General features: G+C 41.1%; 1 protein-coding gene across 3 annotated transcripts in view; it reads right to left on the bottom strand.

Annotated features, from left to right (window-relative positions):
* ZFAND3 (zinc finger AN1-type containing 3) overlaps positions 1–19684 on the bottom strand; it is a 248856-nt gene that overhangs the window by 209779 nt on the left and 19393 nt on the right. The window lies entirely within an intron of this gene.

The raw sequence follows: 19684 nt of genomic DNA, 5'->3' as shown, positions 1-19684 counted from the left end.
CATAGCTTGCCAACCCAGAAAACAAGAGACCAGGAAAGGAAATTGAAGAATGGTCTCCTGAATATCAAAACAGACTTCTGCCACTGCATTAATAAGCTAAACAGGGGAGAGTCCTAAAAAGTGCTACAGGAGTGTGGACGTATTAGAGCAAAATTTGTTCCATGATTTCTACCGAACAAGAGGACTCGAGCAAATACACATTACAAGTGGGGCTTGAAAAAAACTTTCAAAACTTACTCACCAGGGGACAGAGATACTGATTTACTTTGTTCCCTAACCCCACTGTAACATTTCTACCCTCTCCAAACCTCTTTGTAGGGCTTCCTCTACTACTGAAACAACCATCTTCCTAGGTGCACATGAGGCCTTCTGCACCTCCCAGCTCCTTAGGACCCTCTGTTCTTCACTCTCCTTTATGCAAGACCATTAGTATGCCTTAGGCCACCAGGCTTGCCTTCTCTGAAGCTCTTCCAGGGAAAGAATCATTGGCTCTCCTATCTCATTCAATCTCGCTGAATGGGATTTTCTGACCAATGGTTAAAATTAGGCATGCAATGGCTATTTCGGTAGCTGCAGAGCTCAACAGCTTTATGCATCTTCAATTTGAGTACTCACATGTGAGCTTCGTGCAAATTATACTGGTATAGAATGGAGTCAGCCAGAGCATATGATGCTGGAGAATTAATGACTCAACTCTCTGGTAGCATTCAGAAACCACACCTCAAGCAAATCACTATATTCTAATTTGTTGCTTCCCTTTAACTCACCAGCCATGTGCCTATGAAGAACAGCTGTCTCAGCTTCTCATTTGATCCAGCTGTTTATGCTGCTCCAACATTTTCAACTTTGCTTCCAGTGGAAAAATTAGTTTAGCCTAGTTAAATATATCTGAGACAATTAGGCATTTCAGTATAGGAAGGGAACACACTGTAATAACTGTATACTGAGTTAACACATCTCAGCCTTTGGTTTCCAGAGTTATGTTGCCTAGGATACAATTACTTCAGACAGGAAGCGTCTTCCGGTAATCATTTAACACCCCATAGTGTCGACAGCTTATTATGTTCTTGAGCCATTTTCATAACCAGGAAAATATTGTCTGAGAGTGAGTATTCAGAAGGAATGCATAATATCCAGCCATTCTCAAGAAGCTATTTTCAAGAGGCAGGCAAGCAGGGTAACTCTCTGTTTCTCCCACCACAAAAGTTGTACTGACAAGAATAGGTACTTGGTACCTGTACATCTGAAATAAGAGGAGCCAAAGTAATGTTATTACTTAATTCTCTCATTGGCTGTTAAAATCTTTTGGGTGGGGTGGATGGGTTAAGTGCAGAGAGGAAAAGCAAAAAAAAGTTAAATATTGTTAGTATTTCACTAATTAACTTCATATTAACTTCACAGGATTGCCTGTCTACTTTCCTTTAGCGTAACAACATTCCTTGGAAGTCCAAATATGAAAGGACTAATGATTAGTACAGTGAACCCAGTCCAAAAAGCTAGTATACACAATGAAAAGGAGCTCCCTCTATAAAGACCTTATAGATTCACTTCTGTTAAAACTACTGAAGACTAGCAACCTATGCACTAAACCAAAGTTAAAGATTAGCTGGATTTACTGAGTAAATGTGGTATATGAGCAAGTCTATGAGACTATTCTGCTATAATTTTTGTCACTCAGAACTGAAACACTTAAAAATAAATATTTGATATAGAAATAACCCTCATTAATGGGATATGTCTACTGTACAGATGACTGTATACTTAAGCTTCCACTGTAAATACTACAACAGTCTAATTAAGACTTAAACTCATGTATATTATTAAACAAAGCAATGTTTTCCAAGTTTAAAAGCTGCTCTCATAACAGTAAGCAGAATATCTTAAAAAAAAGAAAAAAAAAGACAAAAATCTATTCACTGTCACCATCTACTAAAAGGGTAACTAGTTTTCTCAACTAGTTATTTTGGAAACATTTTGGAAAAATATGTAACTCTCCAATAAAGAATGAGAAAAGAATTTAACCTAAGCAGTATATTCATCAGCTTCAAAATTTATTTTTCACAACTTCTTCCTATCCTAAAAAAGCTCAAAGCTAAGTTTAAGACTGACACTTCCAAATGATCAACTAACTGGTTGTTCTGTTAACTAAATGACTGTTAACCATCATCTCCACCAGAACTTCAGTCATCTCCATGACATTCACATGAGCCTCTCTAGTCCTTTCAACCTCAGCAGTTCACCATGCCCAGACCTTTCCTGGCCACTCTGTACTAGCAGCCCTTAACATAGAGCCCAGCTGCCAAAACAACAGGTGCAACAGAAATTAACAGTGAACTCCTATACACAAATAAAGCCTCATGCCAGGGAAAAAACTCTTAACTTGTAAAAATCTCTGTCATCTGTCTGCTTAGCAACTCAGACTGCTGTGAACACATCACCCCAACACTCACACTCTGCACTGGCTCCCACTGAATACAAAGTCCAAATTCAATTCTGTCCCTATATTTAAAGCGCTCCATAGATTAGCTCTAGCTACTCAAGGGACTGTCTCTCCTCCCGCAACTATGAATGCTACATTCCACTAGAACAGTGAACCCGCTGACGAATATAGCAAGGCTCCTGAGTACCAGATAATTTCCACAGGAGCTGGATCTAGCATCATGGAACTCACTCTAAAAAGCAATAGACCATGCAGGGGATGGGGAGCGGTGGGAGGGGGGGAGAGGGGGGCGCACAGAAGCTCTCCCCACCATCATAACTACACACAAAACTAATTTCTTCAACTTCGCTATCCCTAAATAGGTTGTTCTCTCTCATGCACATGCTATAAATGAATCAAGCTACCACTCATACAGGCTGGAAAAGGAGAGCGTTGATGTTATTTCTATTTTTAAATTCTTGGGAGGCACCAGATAATATGGTGACAGAAGCTGTGAGAGATATGGTAATTTCCTGCAATATCTTTGGGAGATCTCCCTGCATTACACTGATATAATTCTATGGGGGAAGGTGACTACAGCTCCTCCAGGAACTAAGAACGGGGGGGGAGGGGGGGGAAGAACTAGGTAAATTCACCTAAGTTGTAACATCTCCTTACACCTTAAGAACAAATGTACTTGCTTATAAAGAGTAACCTGTGAAGTCTACTGGCAATTAAACTATGTGTATGCCTTGGGAGCGAAATCAAAGCACAGATACTGGCCTGTTTAGGTAGTCTGGCTTGCTGGGAATATCAGAGTCAGCAGGAAACTGCATGACCTGGAAAATTTGCCTTTTAGGTGGAAGACACATAGGCCTTTTGCCCAAGAGAGGTGACTGCTGAGAGCTAGGAGCCCTTGATGGACCACTCGGGGGAAGCACAGGTGCAGTTACCTGGAGCTGTGACAGAGGTCATATACGTACTTTTCCAAATAGGACATTCTTAGTTAAACTATGCATGGTGTAGGACTTTTAGGAGGCCTCCGTTGCTTTGTTTCGGTGTGAGCAAGAGCTAGTCTCTCTGCTCTGTGTTCAGTTGTGGCACACTTTAAATTAGTTGCATACGCTTCCAGTTCTAACATGTGCATCTGAGGGAATGGAGAAACATTGGGTTTTTAAAAAAAGAAGTCTACAGACATTTATCCTTACATATCCCCTCTTTTGCACTTCACTGAAAGTCAATGCAATTCTTCTCCAGCGGTTAAATGCCCATTTATTCTTCCCTTGTTATCTTCGACACTGGGGTGAAGGGAAATACAGAGGAATGGACAGACATTAGCAAGTTCTATCCACCCTGCTAGTCTGAATGGTCTAATGAAATTTCTCAATTAAATAAACCAGAGGAGAAGACACATTTTAGTAGTCAGATAGAAATACAAAGCATTATGGACAAGTGTTGCAATTCTGCTTTTAACACTTTGTCGTGAACTACTGGACAGGTTTTACCCTGAAGTGAAACTTGACACACTTACAAAGCTTACAACATAATTGGTCTGACACAGGAAACCATGTGAAAAATGACTCTTTCCTATATAACTTTCTCTCTGAATAACAGGAAGGTGCAAACTGAGGCAGGGCAAACTCTACAATACTGCTGATGAAACCCTGACCAAAGCTCAAGAGCAGAATTATTAGAGAGCACTACACTACTGGATCTACAAGAGAAGCATGCCAGCTATTGTGGCCATCCCCAGTGTCCGCCTAATAAGGGAGGATTACATAGACTAAAGCACATGCGAACTTATGACCTCAAATCATGGCTGAAAGGACTGGTGGTGGTTGATTTTTTTCCCCAATTCAAGTTTTATATCGCATCTGAAAGTAAAATTACAAAATAAACATCTGAGAGTTTGCAAGACTTCAGGTCTTATATTTTAACCTCCTCATGTGTAGATGAGGAGAGGATAGGGTACCCTCACTCCATTTAAGACTCAACAATTTTTATCAACCTTTAACCCACCATGCTCAAGACCCCACATTGCAGCTATTATCCTGCTTGACAAGGAAAGCTGAACTAAACTCCCTGCAGTACTCACCGATAGTTTCTAGTTTACTACAAAGCCATATGAATCATTGTGTCCACAGGAGCTCAATGAACTACCTATGCAGTACTCAGAGCCCAAACCAGCTTGGTGAACTAGAACACAGGCCTCACCATCAAACTTTATTGCTCAATTAGCTAGTCACCAGGCCAAAAGGTTGGCCAGACACCTGTCATGACGACATTCCCATCTTGTAACCCAGCTCTTGAAGGATTCCTATTTCATAGATACTCAAGGCAACAGGTGAACCAACGCAGAAATCTCCATGGTCTAAATGGAACGTCAACAGCCTTAACTTTTAAAATTTTCCATTTTTTAAAAATAAAATAAAAAATTTAATGGAAGCTTTAAAGATTTATAACACCTCTCCAGAGGTGGTATATAGACAGGCAGGGTTTTACTTTACGTTAACGGAACCAGAGGCTAGAAAAGCCCTCCTGGGTCTCACAGTCCACTCCCCTGTATTCATGCAGAATTGTCCTTTATAACAGTGGTTCTCAGTCAAGGGTCCGGAGCCCCCTTGGGGGCCGCGAGCAGGTTTCACAGGGCCCTCCAAGCAGGACCAGCATCTTTAGACTTGCTGGAGCTCAGGGAAGAAAGCCAAAGCCCCATTGAATGAGGCTGAAGCCCGGAGCCCCGCCTCTCGAGGCTGAAGCAGAAGCTTGAGCAACTTAGCTACGCGGTACCCCCTGTGGCACGGGGCCCCAGGCAACTGTCCCGCTTGTTACCCCCTGGCTTCTATATACAGAAAACCAGTTATGGCACACGTGGGCCATGAAGTTTTTATAGCATGTTGGGGGGCCTCAGATAGAAAAAGGTTGAGAACCCCTGCTTTATATTAAGGGCTTTATCTAGCCTCCTCTAGAACCCCTCTAGTGACAGAGCTTCAATGACCTTCCTTGGCAAACTGTTGCATTGTCTAAGTGACCTCACTCAGGGAAAATGCTACAATCTCCACATTTCAATTTTTCTGTTTTTAGTTGCAGAACAAAGTAGTTTTTAGAGAAAAGAATTACAGGTTCTCTACAGACCAGGAAAGCAGATGTAGAGTACAGTTTGGTTAATATCAAAAGCCCATAGAATTAATTTCGCAAGCCATAGACAAACAAATTTTCAGAACACCAAAGAAATATTACCATGCAATATAATCTAAGTGGGAAGAGAAAGCTTTTTTTTTTAAATTATGTTCCCTAATGACTTTTGTCCATTCACCTTTCCCTACAGTTAGTAGTAGTAATAAGGAAGCTTGGGTAGAGGGATAGAAAAGCTCTACCAAATGTTTTAGTCTCTGAACAATGACAATTATGCAACTCTTAAAAAAAAAAAAAAAAATCCCACAAGTGGAAAGTACAGGGATTTTGCTTTCAATTCCAATGCAGTACCATTTACTTAGCTTTGTTTTTAAAGTTAATTCTTCTTTATGGTAACAAACTGCATTACATTTTTCAGAGTAACAGCCGTGTTAGTCTGTATTCGCAAAAAGAAAAGGAGTACTTGTGGCACCTTAGAGACTAACCAATTTATTTGAGCATGAGCATCCGATGAAGTGAGCTGTAGCTCACGAAAGCTCATGCTCAAATAAATTGGTTAGTCTCTAAGGTGCCACAAGTACTCCTTTTCTTTTTGCATTACATTTGTATCCGGCCCAATTCTGCATAGCATATAATCAACCTATGAGAGCCACTGACACCGGACATAATGAAGATAAATAATCCAGCAACATTTAAAGGACTGAATAATTATTTTGAGCATGAATAACTGCAAATGTTGTAAAACTAGGACAACACTACATGAGGAAAAATCTATTCTCATACTTTAGGGCATCAGCTGCCTACATGCAGAGGGAAATGAGGAAGAGGTGTCTCCACTCTTATAGCACTTAACAATTGGTTATGTTCATTGTAGGCACTGCTCGCCTTCCTTTGGAATTGCACACTGCTGAAGATACCAAATCAAATGATTCAATATACCAAGTTCTTACTGAAGAATCCAGCAGCCCTCTAATCAAGAGCACGAAGGTGCTCAAATACCACAGGGATGGGCACAGTATAAGAACATGGAGAGACAACATTTAAGTATAGGGCTTTGGATGTTACAAGACAGAGAGGAACCATTTACACTGAACATTCATAATTTTCAAGGTAATGTAACCTCTGTGAAACATTTTATAACTAAGGACGTGACTGCAAAATGGCTCAAGCTGGTGCTAACACTGGACCAAGTGAACCAGAGGTAGTACTGGGGGACATTTATCATGCAAGAGAAATGCATTACAGAGTCAGGTTACCACACTTTAGTGCCAGACAGATACATTAGAACAGGTTTCAGAGTAGCAGCCATGTTAGTCTGTATCCACTAAAAGAAAAGGAGGACTTGTGGCACCTTGGAGACTAACACATTTATTTGCGGATACATTAGAGTAAGTCTTGTGCCATGATTTCAGTGTTCCCAAATATCCCACAGTATTGCAAAAATTAAGTTAAATCATTAGTTGGTCCCATTTACACTGCAAACTTGAATTACGTTTTGTCTATGTTGGGCATTACAATACAGTAACCCAGCCCTCAACATAATCTACGTGATTTATCTATGGGAAACAAATAGTTACTAATTCTCAGTTCCTTTTTTGTTGAAAATAGCTCATCAGAAAGTTTATCCCAAGTACATGTACTGAAGCATTTGTTGTGTGTAACCAGAACAGGGAAATCTGGCAATATTAACTTAGATAGATGAGATGAAGTAAATATTTGGATTACTATGGGACTAAACTGCAGATATACAAAACAAAAAAGACTCAGACCAGGACATTTTCCCAACAAGTACTAGAAAGGAACCAATAATCTATTAAATAAATATCCACTTATTTTCCTCTTTTAAATAATTTATAAGTCTGAACCTTTTCCCCCCTGCTCATCTTTTTAACATAACCACCAGGTAAACAAATTTCTTGTTTTTGCTGAACTCCTTGGAGGACTAGAGAATTAGGGGAAATGACATCACAAGAAAAATAAAATCCAAAAAACCAAATGCAGAATGGATATTTGGTCAGTCTGTTTAAATCTTTTGAGTTAAATAGGAGATAATCAAAACTCCTTGACCAACACAGAAGAGAAAAGCTATGTATATCTTTTGAAACATTCCCCAGCCCTTTAAGGTCTGAAAAATTGCCCACATCAGTTCAAGAGACTTCCACTAAATCCAACAACACCAAGGAAGACAAGACTTAATATTACTAATATTTCATAAGGTAAAAACCCTGCTTGTGTTTTTAAAAGCCTTCAGGCAGTTTAAACCAGCAAGCAAGAGATTTTTTTCCCTTTACAGGTTACCTTTAAAACAGTGTTAATATCCTCCACTCGTCAATCAACTGAAATATAAGCCTTAAGATAGTTAACTTTTCCTATAATTATTTCCCTACATGTGAATGAACCATCTGTGATTCGGAGAACTTAAAGTATCAAAGCTACTCACAGGCTCCACATGGAGCAGCATGAACAGGGACTAATGTTATATACCAATTGATGAGTTCCAAAAGGGGCATTTAACTTTTTTTTTTTAATCTCCCCCATACCAATACTCAATTTTTTGCAGAAAGAACAAACACTATTTTCACTATGAAAACTAAGTAGTCTGAATAATTTAATTATTTAGGCTCATTCTCTTTACATCCCACTAAACAGGAGTCTGAAAGCTAGGGGACAGGCAAGTAATTCTAGGTCTTATTTGGACTTGTATCTCTAATTCAGTATCTGTCAATGATTTAATTGTTCATCTGTCAGCTGGAGCATTAGAACTATCTTGATGCCAGCAGTTCCATCTGGGGAGCCAAAAGGGTATATCCACTTTTGCATTTTCTGCTACTATTCAAGTGAACTGTGCACAGAGCGTACACTATGGCAGCATTCATCTTTCTGTCTCTATTACACCCCCAGTAAACCAATTACACAACGATGGAAGGATTTGCTCCTGTAACACACCATGAGCATTTCATTCCAAAGCACACAGGGAAGCCCAGAAGCTTTTCAAACAATCATATCAACAGAATGATCTGCAGTGAAAAAAAGAGTTTTAAACCATCTTTCTCCTCTCAGCTGTCAATGGGCCAGTCAGCCATACCTGACCTTCCCCTTCTTACTGCCTTTTGCTCCCAAAAGTGAACATTTTGTTTTAAGTCATCCAATACTTTTCAGTTTGTACAAAGGCATTAAACAGTTAAAAAAGAATTTTTGTGAATATGACTAACTTTCCAAGTGAACATCGTGGTTTCTGGTAAAGTGTCCCTGATGTATAATGTGGTGCCCTTTATATACCAGGCCAAAAGGTTTGGAAAAATTCTTCTCACCTCTCTACTGCTGATGGTCAGTGGCCATAACTGTATTTCTGGCATTTATAGAATATGATATGAAAAACGATACGATTTTACTGAAGGGCTTCAAACAATTCAAAGGTCAGGGGAAAGTGGAACACCTATAGCAGAATAACGGCCTTCTCTAAGCAAGCTGTGTCATGGGTGCCAACTACGTGGGTGCTCAGCACCCACCGGCAGCCCCATAGATCAGCTGCTTCCCTTGCCCCCCTCCCTGCCCTCCCGCCTACTGGCGGGCCAGGACAATAAGCTCCTCTCCCTCCCTCCAAGTGCCTCCCGCCCACCACGATCAGCTGTTCTGCAGTGTGCAGGAGGCACTGGGGAGAGAGGGGCAGAGTAACGGGGGCAGGAAGAGGCAGGGGGAGGGGTGGAATGGGCAAGGGAGGGTGGGGACAGAATAGGAAGTGACAGGTGGGGTGAAGGCAGGGTCAAGCACCCGCTGGGAACTGGGGAAGTCATTGCCTCCGAGCTGTGTCATATAAAAGCCCCAGTTTACATTACGCCTCCATCTACACTACAATTAAAACACTACCACACAGCAGTGTGGATGGGACAATACATTTAATACTGAGGCTGTTGAAACCTCAGTATGCCAAGTACCATGCCCTGGAATGTTTAGAATTTTAGGACTCCTGGGGCTTTAAGGGCCTATTCTCTGCTTGATACATGCACACAAACTCCATGAATCAACAGAAGTTTCATGCACTTATTCAGTGGAAAGTACAGTAAATAAAGATTGCATTTCTGCAATCAGCAAACACTTCAAATGACCTTGAGTTCGCAGCAAGGTGGTTTAGCAATCAGCACTAACTAGAGGGGCAGCTATTGACCTTTTCCCCTCTCCACTCCCTTTATCCTCTGAGTCTAATTGGAATTTATATGCTTTTGGAAGACAACATTTTGATTTAGATTTTAGAAGGATACCTAAACCATTTTGTAAACAAGTCAATATTATCTCTGTTTTAAATTTCAAAATGTTATTTTAATTTACTATTTATACTATTTAATGGTTCTATTCCATTTACAACTTTTAACAGTGTTGTAACCGTGTCAGGGGACAGCCATATTGCTACCAGCACTAACGATGCACAATTGCAGTGTAGAGAGGACCCCAGGCATTATTGATTTATTTTGATTGATAACTAAAGAGACACCTGTTGTGAGCTATATGTGCCTTCAACATAATTAAAGTGCAATGACATGAGGAAAAACAGCAGCTTTTCCTCACCCCCAAACTAGAAAAGAAATGAAACAGATGAAAAACAAATCCAAAAAAAATCCCACTGGACCAGAAAATATCCACCATTATTAAAATCCTCCCTCACCAAAGAGGTAGGCCTTGCAGTGTGCTTGTAAAGTCAGACTGGCTACATCAGACCAAGTTGAGAAGGAATGAATGTCAAAAACTTCAAGGAGAATGCACTGCCCGAGGATCTCTGCTGACCAGAGCTATGGCAGTATTACATGCAAAAGATGCAGCCTCTCACATAGGTAGGTCCCAAACAATTTTGGGCTTTACAGTTTGGGAATCTATGTGAACCTATGAATGCCAGATTGATTTTATGGACTTAGGTTATGTCTACACGGGCAATTGAACAACAAAACTTTTCTTTCAGAGATGTTTTTAAAAAAAAAAAAGCCTGAAAGACAATTTTGCTGAGACAAGTGCCAGTGTGAACAGCACATTGTCACTTTCCTGCCAACAATGCAAATGCCGCTCGTTGGGGGTAGAGGTTTTTTGTCAGCAGGAGACCTGACAAACTGTGGCTACACTGCACGACTTCTAGCAGCACGGCTGTGGCAACACAGCCATGTCGCTAAAAGCTGTGTAGTATAGACATTGCCTCAGGTTTTTATACCCTTCCCTTCTGGCTATCTTTCACTGTACCCTTGCATCATACCTCGTGTTCTGGGTGTGCATGGGCATTGGCATTTGGGTATGTCCCTGAATGGGACAGACATTAAGGACCATCAACAATTGAATAACCTCACCCTAGCAGGACAAGAAAAAACTCCCTGGAAAGACTGATGATCTGCTAATGAGGTTTATGATCTACCCTGCCTGCAAGACAAAGGGAGATGTGCATATGAATACACTACAGCTAGGGCACCAGGTCTCACCCTGCGACTCATGACTAAAACTGTGCTTATAAATAGGAGGGCTTCTGTGTGCTCAAGCAGAGACAAACCGGAACCAGAAGACAGGTTGGGGAAGAAGAAAAGGGGTGTAAAAGAATCCTGGAAGACATATGTTTGTTACTTTTCTATAGTTCTATATCTCTCTTGTGCTCTCTCTATAAAGAAAGAGAGTGTCTAGAAATTCCTTTGCAGAGTTCATATGTTCCTTGCTCACACTGTCACCTAGTCCCCAAAAGAGCAAAACAGTAAACGAGGAGCCACAGCTTCAGTGGAACTCTGCGAGCATGCAACAGTTACTGGAGAGGCTTTAGCAAGCCAGCACTAGTTTCAGAATCTAAGCAATTGGACTGCAGAGTCTGCATTTCCAAAAGGGGTGTCAGACAAGTGGTCTGCACTTGGGGTGCATACCTAGAGACCCAAAGTCAAAACTCTGCCCAACAAGCAAAGAGAATGTGGGACCCAAGGCTTGGGTCCAACACAGAAGCCTAATGTGGACTCACTACGAGGAGCTCATCAGGATTGTGATAAGAGGCCTTAACTAACATCTTAAAATTGACCCAGAGACCTGTAGTCAGTCAATAGAAATCCCAGAACACTGGTGTCACACTCACAAAGAGATAGCCAGCTACTAAATTCTATGCCTACCTTAATTTCCAGGATGTTTTAAAGTAGAGTCCCATGTAGAGCGCTCTGAGGTAGCCTAGTCTGGAAGTGACCAAGTATTGATTATGGTAATAAAGTTGACAGACTGAAAATAAAGATCATTGTGAGGCCAGACAATGAAGAAAATAGCCATTTGAGGCACTATTACAATATAATCATGCAACAACAGATTCGGACAGGAAAGGGAGAAGGTTTGTAAATTCTGAAGTTAGTTTTGCACAGATACCTTTGCCTTTAAGGTATGAAAATTTCCTCATGAACTACCAACCAAAAATTCTGTTAAGGTTGAAAAATATTTTCTATTATAAAACACCTCCTGCCTACCCAATAACGAAGAAATCACTCAAACAGCAGGACTTGGAAATTTGGTGTGCAAACAGTACCCATTTCAGAGAATGGTCATGTCTAAGTTGAAAAAAAAATGGCTGGATAATAAAATGAAAAAGTTAAGCATGCCTCTGTTGTGTCGTCATGATGTACGTCCTCTGCCTAGTTTGATAGGACAGTTCCAACAAGACACATGCAGACAACACAACACAATCCTCTCCAACCCTATCTGCCGCCCCGACCGGGAAAACCGAGAAGTCTGCTGCTTGCCAGGAGCTAAGATTCGCGATGTGACAGAGAGACTGCCGAGACTCATCAAGCCCTCAGATCGCTACCCCTTCCTGCTTCTTCACGTGGGCACCAATGATACTGCCAAGAATGACCTTGAGCGGATCACTGCAGACTACGTGGCTCTGGGAAGAAGGATAAAGGAGTTTGAGGTGCAAGTGGTGTTCTCGTCCATCCTCCCCGTGGAAGGAAAAGGCCTGGGTAGAGACCGTCGAATCGTGGAAGTCAATGAATGGCTACGCAGGTGGTGTCGGAGAGAAGGCTTTGGATTCTTTGACCATGGGATGGTGTTCCAAGAAGGAGGAGTGCTAGGCAGAGACGGGCTTCACCTAACGAAGAGAGGGAAGAGCATCTTCGCAAGCAGGCTGGCTAACCTAGTGAGGAGGGCTTTAAACTAGGTTCACCGGGGGAAGGAGACCAAAGCCCTGAGGTAAGTGGGGAAGTGGGATACCGGGAGGAGGCACGAGCAGGAGCGCGTGAGAGGGGAGGGCTCCTGCCTCATACTGAGAAAGAGGGGCGATCAGCAGGTTACCTCAAGTGCCTATACACAAATGCAAGAAGCCTGGGAAACAAGCAGGGAGAACTGGAAGTCCTGGCACAGTCAAGGAATTATGATGTGATTGGAACAACAGAGACTTGGTGGGATAACTCACATGACTGGAGTACTGTCATGGATGGTTATAAACTGTTCAGGAAGGACAGGAAGGGCAGAAAAGGTGGGGGAGCTGCACTGTATGTAAGAGAGCAGTATGACTGCTCAGAGCTCAAGTATGAAACTGTAGAAAAACCTGAGAATCTCTGGATTAAGTTTAGAAGTGTGAGAAACAAGGGTGATGTCGTGGTGGGAGTCTACTATAGACCACCAGACCAGGGGGATGAGGTGGACGAGGCTTTCTTCCGGCCACTAACAGAAGTTACTAGATCGCAGGCCCTGGTTCTCATGTGAGACTTCAATCACCCTGATATCTGCTGGGAGAGCAATACAGTGGTGCACAGGCAATCCAGGAAGTTTTGGAAAACGTAGGGGACAATTTCCTGGTGCAAGTGCTGGAGGAACCAACTAGGGGCAGAGCTCTTCTTGACCTGCTCACAAATCGGGAAGAATTAGTAGGGGAAGCAAAAGTGGGCGGGAACCTGGGAGGCAGTGACCATGAGATGGTCGAGTTCAGGATCCTAACACAAGGAAGAAAGGAGAGCAGCAGAATACGGACCCTGGAATTCAGAAAAGCAGACTTTGACTCCCTCAGGGAACTGATGGGCAAGATCCCCTGGGAGAATACATGAGGGGGAAAGGAGTCTAGGAGAGCTGGCTGTATTTTAAAGAATCCTTATTGAGGTTACAGGGACAAACCATCCCGATGTGTAGAAAAAATAGTAAATATGGCAGGCGACCAGCTTGGCTTAACAGTGAAATCCTTGCAGCTCTTAAATTCAAAAAAGAAGCTTACAAGAAGTGGAAGAATGGACAAATGACCAGGGATGAGTATAAAAATATTGCTTGGGCTTGCAGGAGTGAAATCAGGAAGGCCAAATCACACCTGGAATTGCAGCCAGCAAGAGATGTTAAGAGTAACAAGAAGGGTTTCTTTAGGTATGTTAGTAACAAGAAGAAAGTCAAGGAAAGAGTGGGCCCCTTACTGAATGAGGGAGGCAACCTAGTGACAGAGGATGTGGAAAAAGCTAATGTATTGAATGCTTTTTTTGCCTCTGTCTTCATGAACAAGGTCAGCTCCCAGACTACTGCACTGGGCAGCACAGCATGGGGAGAAGGTGACCAGCCCTCTGTGGAGAAAGAAGTGGTTCGGGACTGTTTAGAAAAGCTGGACGAGCACAAGTCCATGGGGCCGGATGCGTTGCATCCGAGAGTCCTAAAGGAGTTGGCGGATGTGATTGCAGAGGCATTGGCCATTACCTTTGAAAACTCATGGTGATCGGGGGAGGTCCCAGATGACTGGAAAAAGGCTAATGTAGTGCCCATCTTTAAAAAAGGGAAGGAGGAGGATCCTGGGAACTACAGGCCAGTCAGCCTCACCTCAGTCCCTGGAAAAATCATGGAGCAGGCCCTCAAGGAATCAATTCTGAAGCACTTAGAGGAGAGGAAAGTGATCAGGAACAGTCAGCATGGATTCACCAAGAGCAAGCAAAATAACTGGCTCTGTGGATGAAGGGAAAGCAGTGGACGTGTTGTTCCTTGACTTTAGCAAAGCTTTTGACACGGTCTCTCACAGTATTCTTGCCAGCAAGTTAAAGAAGTATGGGCTGGATGAATGGATTATAAGGTGGATAGAAAGCTGGCTAGATTGTTGGGCTCAACGGGTAGTGATCAATGGCTCCATGTCTAGTTGGCAGCCGGTATCAAGTGGAGTGCCCCAGGGGTCGGTCCTGGGGCCGGTTTTGTTCAATATCTTCATAAATGATCTGGAGGATGGTGTGGATTGCACCCTCAGCAAGTTTGCAGATGACACTAAACTGGGAGGAGAGGTAGATATGCTGGAGGGTAGGGATAGGATACAGAGGGACCTAGACAAATTGGAGGATTGGGCCAAAAAAAATCAGATGAGGTTCAACAAGGACAAGTGCAGAGTCCTGCACTTAGGACGGAAGAATCCAATGCACTGCTACAGACTAGGGACCGAATGGCTCAGCAGCAGTTCTGCAGAAAAGGACCTAGGGGTTACAGTGGACGAGAAGTTGGATATGAGTCAACAGTGTGCCCTTGTTGCCAAGAAGGCCAGTGGCATTTTGGGATGTATAAGTAGGGGCATTGCCAGCAGATCGAGGGACGTGATCGTTCCCCTCTATTCGACATTGGTGAGGCCTTATTGGAGTACTGTGTCCAGTTTTGGGCCCCACACTACAAGAAGGATGCGGAAAAATTGGAAAGAGACCAGCGGAGGGCAACAAACATGATTAGGGAACTGGAACACATGACTTACGAGGAGAGGCTGAGGGAACTGGGGATGTTTAGTCTTCAGAAGAGAAGAATGAGGGGGGATTTGATAACTGCTTTCAACTACCTGAAAGGAGGTTCCAAAGAGGATGGCTCTTGACTGTTCTCAGTGGTAGCTGATGACAGAACAAGGAGTAATGGTCTCAAGTTGCAGTGGGGGAGATTTAGGTTGGATATTAGGAAAAACTTTTTCACTAGGAGGGTGGTGAAACACTGGAATGTGTTACCTAGGGAGGTGGTGGAATCTCCTTCCCTACAAGTTTTTAAGGTCAGGCTTGACAAAGCCCTGGCTGGGATGATTTAGTCGGGGATCGGTCCTGCTTTGAGCAGGGGGTTGGACTAGATGACCTCCAGAGGTCCATTCCAACCCTGATATTCTATGATTCTAAGAACCCTCTCCCCACAGGCTTAATATCAAGAACAGGAGCAAGTGGGGGGGGGGGGGGGGGATGTTGCTGCATTCTGAACTATCCTGCAAGCTCTAACTTTTTTTTTCTTGTTTTTATCTTGGTGTTTTTTGTTTTTTTTTAAGATAACAAAGATTATTCTTTAAGGTTGGCTAGGGTACAGCCATCAAAATATACACAGATAAAGTTTAAAGGCTTTTCCTTTTTTTTTTCCTGTCAGTACCTTTATACACAAAGAAAAATAGGGCTTGTGCTCTTTTGCAGGTCCCCTTAAGATTGTACAATTAAAATTAAAACATGGTTAAGCTGGCATTGCTGTGACAATAATAACTTCCTACATTTGCTGACTTTTTAATATTAAGTGCATAAACAATGTTGCACTGACAGCTTTCTTGAGGAGCGAGGAATTGCATTTAATATAGTTGAGCTTCAGAATCACATTAGGCTCAGCCTAATCAGTTGCAAAGAAAATTTGTTATTTGTAAACCAAAGCAAAATATTAGAATAGTTCAAACCCAGTTACTCTGAAACAAAAGTATTACTTATTTACCATGATTATAAAAGTAAGACACACACAGATCTCAAACATTGTCATACTCTTTAGAAAAGCATAGCAAAGTAATTTTAAAATAAGCTTGACTGTCTTGACGTAAGCCTGAGCTTTTTCACACCATCCTTAACTCATTTCATTGCACCGAAGTGTTCCAGAAGCCTGAGAACATAATTGTGTGGTCAAAGACAGGATGAAAATCCTAGGTATAACATCCTTAACTTGGACCAAAAAGCATCAACTCTGAGTTTCGTAGGTTCTGTGTTTTAACCCCAGATTCTGGTTAGAACTTAGTGTGGAAAAAACTAGACTGTGGTACCCAATTCCCCCCTGCAGTTTCAATTATGCACAAGATTTTTTCATTTCTTGTCCTGAAGTGTTGTAGAGTGTTGCTGTGTGCTGCTGTTAAACACTTATGGCTTTCACCTCGGAGGCGGCTGCATTGCAGTGTTGGGTGAAGTAATCCCCTTTGTAATTGTAACAAGAACTGCAAACCTAGCATAGCAAAAGCTGCAAAATTATTTCCATTATAAAACCCTCTTTTCAGACTTTGAAGGTTTCCCAAAATTTAACCTTTGTGGCTGGAGCTTTCTAGCCCTGTTCTCTGCCTAACAGATTTTTTTTCCTTAAGTTTGGGCAAAACGATTTAGCCATTTTACAAAACCTAGGAAATTAAATATGAAATTAATGACCTACGTTCATGCAACATTAAGGTTCCATGGTTAAGCATTGAAAAGTCAGCTATTGCTAGAGTTGAGGTTGCACATGCAACCTTTACTCTGGCTCCTTGTGTGTGCATGCACTACAAAACAGTTTATTTAAATTAGTTCTTAAACATACTACTTTAGACACACACAAATCCAACAACTCATAGTACTGTGTATGTCCAACTCCAAGAAAATAACATGTACATCAGTCATTAATAAATCTTACTGTAAACACAAATATTAAGTTAATTTATGGAAAAAAGTTTTAAAGTTACTTGGACTAGTTATCAGAGTAACAGCCGTGTTAGTCTGTCTTCGCAAAAAGAAAAGGAGTACTTGTGGCACCTTAGAGACTAACCAATTTAAGTTAGCTGTAGCTCACGAAAGCTCATGCTCAAATAAATTGGTTAGTCTCTAAGGTGCCACAAGTACTCTTTTCTTTTTGAACTAGTTAGAAATATATAGGTATTTCCAGCCAGTAGCATAAGAATATTTTCACTCATTAAAAAAGTTTCACTATATATTTTAAAAGTACAGCCAATACTTGGAGAAAGTAATCTATCTCAAGATAGGTTTCAGAGTAACAGCCGTGTTAGTCTGTATTCGCAAAAAGAAAAGGAGTACTTGTGGCACCTTAGAGACTAACCAATTTATTTGAGCATGAGCTTTCGTGAGCTACAGCTCACTTCATCGGATGCATACCATGGAAACTGCAGCAGACTTTATATCTCAAGATAGTATTGGGATAGGTCACATGGAAAATACAAACTAGATACACTGCTACTTAAGAGACTGTCAAAGACGCAGTCATAAATACACTGTTAATACAACACTGGATGCGTATTTCTGGAAGAAACAGCTTGTGAGCAGCTACAATAATAAATTACCGTTTAGTGATGCATCAGTCTCCAAAGGAAAAAATATCCTTTTAAAATGTATACAACAGTTGGATGCTGACATTATTAAAATACATACCTAAGGGAAAGGAGAACATATAAAAAGTCAGATATATTAGACTATTATGGCAATTAAATTACTGTAAATCTATAATGAAAATAATTACAAGGCAGTGCTACATTAGTTGTAGAAAAGGTTGTAGACAAAAGTTTGATATTTGAACAGTATTATTTGAAAACTAGGATATGATTATGTAATTACAGTCCATTCTAATGTGTACACACAAAATGGGCAAAGTTAATGCTGGGCATTCCACCTTATCTTTGGAGTTGAACGCTTAAGTTTGCAACTTTAACGTAACATTAAAACCAACCTATTCAGTAAGCGCAAAAATATTAGTATTTTGGTATACTGCTGTACAAAAGTCACTATATGTGTAAAATTATAATAAATACTCATTGTGACAGCTGTTACAACACCAATCGGATCTATTTTAAAGCTGTTAAAAATCAGGGGGCAGAGGATTAAGGAGGAGTATTCAAAATACTACATTTGTATGAAGAGTTATATTAAGCAGTGAGAAAAGTTAATGTGCCTGAGCCTACAATATTTTTATTCTGTTGCTGAATAGTCAGCATAATAAGCATAAAGAAAAGGAGTACTTGTGGCACCTTAGAGACTAACCAATTTATTTGAGCATAAGCTACAGCTCACTTCATCGGATGCATCCGATGAAGTGAGCTAAAGCTTATGCTCAAATAAATTGGTTGGTCTCTAAGGTGCCACAAGTACTCCTTTTCTTTTTGCGAATACAGACTAACATGGCTGCTACTCTGAAACCCATAATAAGAATGTTACCTAAAACCCTATTCAGAGCAATACTGGTTTTTGGCCCAGTCCTTGAAGTCTTTAGCCACTGACTTCACCAGGACTACTCATATGAGTACAGGCTGCAGTGCCAGGGAGGTAAAATATTCGACAGCACTGAATGGGAAATTTTCAAAGGCACCTGACTTTCAATGGGCCTTCGGCACCTAAATCAAATCCGCTGGGTGTTTTGAAAATGCTATGTGAAGTCTTCCACAGAAAATGCTAATAGTAAACAAGATCCACATTGGCCTCTGGTACATAAATAGGAAGATGTTTTTATTTTTTAACTTGGCTATGTCACTTTAAGTGACACAGTGGAACACGAGGAAAACTAAGAAATTTAAAGTCAAAAATAGTTATTTAAGATGTTTATTTTATGCACTTTAAAGTGACAATCAGCCTCATCTTTCGCTATTGTTCATCCAAGCTTAAAGTGCACCTGATCTAAGGTGTCTGAACAGATATTCACAAAGCTTGTATGGGAGGCCCTCAAAATCAAGTTTAAACTAAACTGAATTACGGCCACTTAAATTCTGAATGAAAAAGTCCACACAAGGGGTTTAATGAGGTCTAACTAATGTGCTATAACTTCACATCTTTAGTTAGTTTGGATTAACTTTCTGGAGTGTCCCCCATGTAGATATGACCTTAGAATGACAATATTTTTAAACATACACATTTTCTGACCTGTTCAGAAACCTCAGATAATGAAAACTTAGAACTTTAGAAGTCACATTTATTCATTTATGATGTTTATTTTATTCACTTCTTTCAGCCTGCATAAAAGACGGTTTCAATTTCATGGGTATTTGATCCACTAGATGAGAGACTGATTGGTTTTTTCTGTACTTTTTTTTTTTTTAATAATAATTGGTGTAACTGATATGACACCTAAAGCTGTTACAAATAGGCACCTTTCAAAATATCTGCAGATAAGTTATTAAACAAAATATTATGAAATACAAGTTTCAGTAGAACACCAAGCAAGACTCCACTCTTT

The sequence above is a fragment of the Caretta caretta genome, chromosome 3 (genome assembly GCF_965140235.1).
Source record: "Caretta caretta isolate rCarCar2 chromosome 3, rCarCar1.hap1, whole genome shotgun sequence".
Lineage (NCBI taxonomy): Eukaryota > Metazoa > Chordata > Testudines > Cheloniidae > Caretta > Caretta caretta.
Note: the sequence above shows the minus strand (reverse complement) of the source record. Positions and strands in the feature narration are given on the sequence as shown.